A 5,992-nucleotide genomic window follows, 5' to 3' on the forward strand; every position below is an offset into this window, starting at 1 on the left:
ATATGAAAAAGAGCTTCATGAAAATTTTACTAGTAAAGGTGCTAATATTCAAATAGAAGTTTAGAAAATGTAATAAAGCCTTTTCCTTAAGTTGATTCAAGTGAAGCCAATTTTTGATTAGGCATCTCCTCAAGCTTCTCCTCACATAAATTATTTTTTTCTTTTCTTTTCATTTTCCTTCCTTTTTTCTTTTCTTCTTCTTTTTTTCTTCTTCTTTTTTTTCCTTTTAGGATCTTTTCTTTTTCTCTTTCAAGTGAGGATTACTATATCTGGATAGCCTTTAATAATTTTGAACTTCACTGTCCTCTTCTTAAAGTTAAAACTCTTTACCTTTCTTTACTTTATAAATTCATATTAGTTTTATGATTTTTCATAAAGTTCCATTCTTGTCAGCTTATATGAAACTCTAAAATTCTTAATACTTCAAAAATATAATTTCCTTTACTTTAAATAGAAAAACATAGTCTTACCATTTCATGCCAAATATCTTTAAATTTAAAATTGACCTTCGTTATTAAAAACTTTTAGCTAAATTTACCATAATATTTACAAACATAAATATAGTCATTTAATGTTAAACTCTAATATCCAAAGTCATGTTAAATTGATTTTAAAAATATAGTTAATTGAGGACAAATAAAATTTAGTTTACTTCTTTTTTTAAAAAAAAATTTTCTTCCCCTTAAACTTGAATTTTTAAATATTTTACACTTAATTCCATAAAATGTAGCACGAAGAAAAAGTAAAAGTTGAATCTACTAACTACTACATTATCCTATCAAATTCATATACATGTATAATCAGGATAGGTGCATAATCAGGTTAGAATGACTGTAGAAGAAAGTAAATCAAGCCTAAAACATGCTTGCAATATATTAAACTAAAAAGAAGTATACTAACTTTAAAATTTATTATTCTTCCTAACATCAAACTTGATTTTAAACATGTATAACATTCAATACAGAAAATATAAGAAGAAAGAAAAACATTTCAGAAATTCTATCTATCACAAACATCTACAAGTATTCATCAGGACATAACAATATGCAATAGAAAGTAAGTCTAAACTAAAACATGCTCGATAAAATGGAAAGAAAGGTCTAACAAGCAGAACATGTTTCAACATAGGAATATATATATATTTATGTGTTCTCCAATTCTTTATATTATTGTAACACAAACACAAACACACATGATAAATTATGTCAATTCTTCCTTTAACTCGTTGCATCTCACTAACTTACAATTTCTATCGGAATCACTACACAGATATATTGGATACTTTTAAATGATTTTATAGATTCCAATCCCAAAGATAAGATTATCTCTGATATATTGGTTCTCAAGCACCAATCCCAGACATCACCACATCCCAATAATTAAGCACCTCTAGCAGTTATAAGGATAGTGTAAATTCATCCACATGTTACTCATCAAATAAGTTAGCTACTCCTATCAAATTAAAACAAAGTAAGAGAAAAGAAGTAACAAAATTGATATGGAATTGTCGTTGTTAACATTAATGATGTCTCTTGTAAAACTTAAGTTCGAGTGAGACTCGAGTAGTAGTGAACTCGTCAATCCAACTACTTCAAGAGAATATATAAGTCTAGCCATACTTAGAAGTTAAGGAATCACATCCCTCATGACACATAAAAATCAAATCAAACCACTATCAATCTAAACATCTACTAATCATCAATCAAACGTATCAATCCACACTAAAGCAAACACAATAAAACACTAACAATCATAACTCTCAAGCACACTACTCAAGCACACTACTAAATCAAACCACACTGATAACAATGAGTTGCCTCCCATAAAGAGCTTTGTTTAACGTTATCAGCCTGACAAATGATTCCACCTGGATCAAAATTCCATTTAAGTAAACTTTGATCAATCACCCAATCTTTTCCAGATTCAGGAGTTCCTACAAAGTCCTCAAATTTAATATTTTCTTTCAGCTCTTCCTTTTCAGATGATTTATATCCTTGTTACTCATATTTCTTTCCAGATCCAATATTATTCTAATGATTTTCTCAATTTTCATATTAATATCATCCTTAAATTTTATAAGAAATAGATCTTTATAAGGTACTTCATGATCTCCCAAAGTTTGGATCCGATTCTCTCTAGATAATTCAAATTCTAGATCAAATTCTTTTAGGTTACTCTTTTGTTCATGGTCGTCTTTCAATTCTTCTCCTTGGTATTGAGTAAATGGTAAAGCTGGTTTTTCTATATTTATCTTAGTTGAGAAAATATGTTTTTCTAATTCCTTAGGAATTTTTTTCATTGGTCTTTCAATCTCCTTATCATCATTTCTCAACTCAAAGTTCTTTTGAACTCATTTGAAACATATCCTCAAATTCTCTTCTAAATATTTGTTCGATAATTTTAAATTGCTCATCATTCATCTCCTTAGGGTTTATCTCAGGGTCACTAAGTAAAATTTTTGGGGGGTAACTGTTAATTACATTAATAATCTGCCCTAGTTGTTTTTCTATATTTCTTATTACAACCTCTTGATTTTATAGCCCACTCTTCATTTGAATCACAACCTCTTCTAATGTTAATTCCTTCTCCTCATCCTACGGGCTGGAGTTAAATTGAGGAGCGTTATTAATTAAGTTAATAATCTGACCAATTGGTTTTCCATATTTCTTATTACGCTCCCTTGACTCTCCAACTCACTCTACATTTGAATAACATCCTCTTCTAATAAATCCTTCTCATCATTCTAGGGATTGAAGTCAAAATTATGAGGAAAAGAAAGTTCATCATTATAATAGCCATGATTATTCTGACTACATGTCCGATTAAATTGATTATCTTCCCAAAATTGGTTTTCTCCTCCAAAATTATTATTCCTATTATAATTCAAATGATTTTCCCAACCTGGATTATAATAATCGAAATAAGGATCATTTATCTCATGGCTAGTTTCAATCCATTGTTTAAATGAATTTTCCTTAATAATTGGGTTTCCTAGAGGATATATTTATATGTAATGATCTAGCTTCCTCTAAATATCTACAACCTGAGAAATTAAAATTGTAAGCATATCTTCTTGAAAATTTGCCACTCTCTTAGGGTTTACTCTTTCAAAGCTACTAGCATTATAATCCAAATCTAAATATTCATTATATCGTTGATCTGTCATTTCCACATCAAATTCATGGAGTCTTTTCAAATCTCTCCCAAAAGTTCTCTCTAAATATGACTTGTAAAATTCAAGATCTGTAGCTCTTGAATTACACATACAAATCTAAAGACTTAACTAATAAGAAAGATTTCAAAAATATTTTTTGTATTTTGGATTTTGGATTTTCTTTAAAATAAACACACAATAATTAACACACTATATAATAATACTATAAATTTCAAGTCTAAGTCTTACAGGTTTAACTAAAATTATCCTAAAGTTCTTACCGAAGCTTCTCCGGCAACGGCTCCAAGAACTTGATGCGGCTATAGTGTATTGTTTTTTTGCGTGTTTTATGTAAATTTAAATCCCCGGTAGCAGTGCTAGAAACTTGACCCGTCCCGAAATTTACGCAGTAATTTTGCTTTCAAAAATATGGCAAAAAACTTGACCCAATTGTATTAAGTAGTTAATGTGCAAAATCAAAATGTTATAAAATATATTAAATAGTTCACACACTAGTGGTTCTACGCAAATAGTGGTTCTACGCAAATGCTTATACGCAAGTGCACGTATCACTTCAAGTAATATAGGGCTTTCTTTAATAACCCCATTATCGATCCCACAGAGAAGCGCAGTAAAAAATCCCTTAGGCTAATTCTAGTATGCTACTATCAAGTCTTAGTTTGGAAGATGAAAATTCTTATAATAATAACATAAATTACAATATTCAAATTATAAAAATTAAAGTAAAAAAGATAATTTAAAATGTGTTTAATGAATGCTAACAGAAATGTAACTAAAAGAACTAAGTTTACTAAACTAATTTCTAAACTTCAAAATTAAATTTATTAAGACTAAGCAAAGTTTTGTGGTAGAGTTCAAATTTAAGAAAGAATCCTTCCCCTTTACAATGAGTATATAGATTGTGAAGAAATTAAAATCATTTGAATATATATGGAACATTAATTAATCTAGAGTTTGGTCCCTAATTCTGTGGTTAGGCTGGGAGGATACCGGCTGCCACTCTAGAGCTCCCACTACTCCTTCACCTGAGGGCTAACAATCTCGCATCAGTTTCCAATCAATTGGACCAAATTGGGGATTTTAATTTGTCACCTTAAAATCTCCAATTCTGCATACAACAAAGTATACTTTTATATTTATTTACACTCAACTCCATGGATGAAATCCTCTACCATGGAATCAAATGTGATTCTCCCCATGTTGTAAAAATCATAGCTCATACGGAATGTTTCTCAACACATTTTAACATTTCAATTGACCAAATCAAAAAGTAAATGAAGATCGAAGTTCAAATCATCATAAATTATTGACATTTAAAACCGTATAAAACAAACTCAATTCTTCACAAAATCATATCTCAAAGTAGGGAGAAAGATAAAGAGGTTTACTCAGAATTCATGAAAAGGATATGACAAAACATGGATTTCATATATAAAAATAAGTTTACAAAACAAAAGAAATAAAAGACACAACTTATCTCACAATCCTTCCTAAGAAAATCCATGAAAATTTTCTCCAAACCTTTCTCTCCTTACAATCCCACTCAACTCTCTCTTAGAAGTATAATGAAGAAGAAATCTCTCGTCTTCCGCACCTTCCCTCTTCCTTTACAATCCTTAAAGAAAATCTCAAAGCCATTGACTTTCTCTCTCTCTCTCTGTCTCCCTTTCCTTCTTCTCACTCTCACGCCACACACACACACACACACACACTCCCAAAACTCCTTTTCAAGCCATAGACTTCTCTCTCTTTTATAAAAGGCTAACTCCCTCCAAAAAGAATTCAAAATTCCTTTCAAAATTCTATCAAAAAGTCAACTCTTTTGAATTCAAAAGACATGTTCTTTGATCCAAGAGACATATCCCTTCATAAAAGAATCCTCTGATACACTAAAATAATATACTATTTTAAGTACATATTTAATGCTTATTTTTTGTGATATTTCACTTTAAAGAAGGATATTTTCATGTTTATGTTGCAGGTATATCATTTTTAAGTATTTAGAGCAAAAATGATAAAAAGAACGAAATTTGAAGCAAAAACATCAAATTTTGGGATTCTAACGCATGATGTACCAAAATCCAGAGAACTGGCACATGATGTGCCAAATCGGTGCATGATGTGCCAGGGACGAATTTTTCAAATTAAGGCAGTTCGAGACAAATTTTTGCATGAATTTCAAAAGGACACTTCTTCTACACACCTTTTTGAGTAATTCAATGTATCTTGACACTTTGGAATGTTCTTTTATGAAGGAATATGTCTCTTTGATCAAATGACACATCTTTTGAATTCAAAAAAGTTGACTTTTAGAGGGAATTTTGAAGGAAATTTTGAATTCTTTTCCAAAAGGAGGCAGCCCGAAATAAAAGAAGAAGACTTCTCATTTGTCAAGCGTGTGGCGTGAGGGAGAGAGAAAGTTGGCGTGAGTTAGGGATAGAGAGAGAAGAGGAGTTTTTCTTCTAGAGTTAAAAGAGGGAAGTTGAGATATTTCTTCTCCATTATACTTCTAAGAGAGAATTGGGATTGATTGTAAAGAGAGAAAGATTTGGAGAGAACTTCTAGGGATTTGCTTGGGAAGGATTTTGAGATAAGAAGCATTTTTATTTCTTTTATTTTGTAAACTTATTTTTATATATGAAATCCGTATTTTGTCGTATCCTTCTCATGAATTATGAGTACTCTTCTTTATCCTTCTCCCTACTTTGAGATATGATTTTGTGAAGAACAGATTTTTTTATACGGTTTTAAATGTCAATAATTTGTGATGATTTGAACTTCGATCTTCATTTACTTTTTGATTTGGTCAATTGAAAT

Source organism: Phalaenopsis equestris, unplaced genomic scaffold (assembly GCF_001263595.1).
Source record: "Phalaenopsis equestris unplaced genomic scaffold, ASM126359v1 Scaffold000090, whole genome shotgun sequence".
Lineage (NCBI taxonomy): Eukaryota > Viridiplantae > Streptophyta > Magnoliopsida > Asparagales > Orchidaceae > Phalaenopsis > Phalaenopsis equestris.